Below are 2,142 nucleotides of genomic sequence, written 5' to 3'. Positions count from 1 at the left end.
TACCAAGTTGAAATCCGTATGTCCCCTTTTTGTGGGAAGGACATTTCTTTATTGGCAGGGATTCTCTGTCATCATCAGTCATGGTGGGTTTGAAGGACACAGGAACATGGAGTGGAGCTGCATAAATGGGTTCACAGCCACCTGTCACGGCCATCTGTCATGGCCACCTGTCACGGCCATCTGCCATGAACTTAAGATCCTTCTGCACCTCACCTATTGAAGCCCCTGTGCTTGCTTGCCCCAATGCAAGGTGACCCCTTGCTGTGACCTGTCGCCACATGGGAGTATGTAAATAGCACACGTGCCCTTTGGTCTCTCTGTGAAATCAGAAGTAATAAAAGCAGCTAATCGCTGGGCCCATGGGGACATGCAGACATTTCACATTAGGAATGTGTCCTGGCTTGATTTGCCCAGAAGATTGCAATGTGGAGGTAGAAACTTTCTGACTCCAGGGGAATGAAGAGACACAAAATCACCAAACAGATGGCCTCCTCGATCTTTTCTCACTTCCCAGCCAGAGAATCCCATCTCTCCCTGTCACCTTGCAGTGATGCAGAATTTATAAACATCTTCCTTTCCTGCAAAGAAAAATTGGGTCTAAGAATGAACTGAGTCCTTAATACGACATTTCTCTCTTCCAAGGGTCCCATCTTTGTCTTGGGGAGCCCTCAGCCCATGTCAGTCTCTGGGACCAGATGGGGACCCTTCCTCCAGGCAGGAGGGAGCATTCCAGGATCTACATGGGAGGTGGAGAATTCGCCTGCTCCCTCCCTCGCCCTTCCTCCCAGAGCACTGGGTGGGCTGTGAAGTCCTGGCTTTCAGAGTAAGGACTGGATTTGGATTTCAGTTCTGCCATCGACTTGAAGGGATGCTGTGTTGAGTTGTTGGATCTTGCTGCATCTAATGTTTCTGTGTCATAAAATGGAATAATAACCTTTCCTGGGTTGTTTGAGGAGTGAACCCCCAAGTACAGTGGCTAACCCATAGATAGTATACAATAAGCTGTGCTTCTGCTCTATTTTCATGCCCCATCTGGTGTAGTGTCTAACAGGGCTGGGGTCCAGGGCCAAGGGACTATTGAGGAAGGGGACTCCACTGCTACACAAAGGTGATTTTCAAACAATAGCAGAAAACCTGATATGCAATCAGAGCAGAAGATACGTGACAGCTATGCGGCGGGGTTGGGGGAAGACATACAACACAAAATATGCAATTTTCATTTTAAATAAGTTGTGGAATGCAACAAACACAATAAACTCAAAATACCTTAGAACTAATAAATTCAAATGGCATTGAACACTAAATGTAAAATAAATTTAAAGACATATTAGAAAAAAACTGTTTAATATTAATATATCTTTGAGGTAAAAACAATTTTTTTTAAATATGATGCCAATGGTAGAAACCATCAAAGATAAAACTGATAGATTTGATCATAAAAAGAGAACAGCTTTACTTCCCAAATCAGCCATAAATACGACCAAAGGCAATCGATGGCATGGGAAAATGTGTTTATAAATATGGCTAATAAGAGGTTCGACAACAGTAATATTTAAGTAGCTGTGAAAAATCACTAGAAAAGAGAGAAATACTCCAGGAAAAACATGATGAAAAGGCATGGAAAGATATCACAAAAAAGAAATATGATTGGTTAATACATGAATAAATGTTCAACTGCATATTAATCACATAAATGCTAAATGAAGTATTATTTTGTTCTATTTTTCAGTTAGCAATACTGGGTGAGCTAAGGTACAGGTAAATTGACATTCTTATACATTACTCTCGGGTATATAAATGGATATAATTTTTTTTTTTTTTTTTTTTTTTTTTTTTTTTTTTTAAGGAGGGTGCAGCTCACAGTGGCCCACGTGGGGAACGAACCTGCAACCTTGGTGTTATGAGTACCACGCTCTAACCAACTGAGCTAACTGGCCACCCCCAGATATAATTTTTATGGAGGAATTTTGGTGATGCATTTCAAAAAATCTTAATTTTTGCATAGCTTTTGAGCCAGTAATTCCGTCTTCAGGAATTTATCCCAAGGAAATAATCATTATATGAGAGATGTAGCTACAAGGATAGTCATCACAGCACTGTTCACCAAAGCAAAGTAGATAAAATAGAGGATTGGCTTAATGC

Source organism: Rhinolophus ferrumequinum, chromosome 13 (assembly GCF_004115265.2).
Source record: "Rhinolophus ferrumequinum isolate MPI-CBG mRhiFer1 chromosome 13, mRhiFer1_v1.p, whole genome shotgun sequence".
Lineage (NCBI taxonomy): Eukaryota > Metazoa > Chordata > Mammalia > Chiroptera > Rhinolophidae > Rhinolophus > Rhinolophus ferrumequinum.
Note: the sequence above shows the minus strand (reverse complement) of the source record.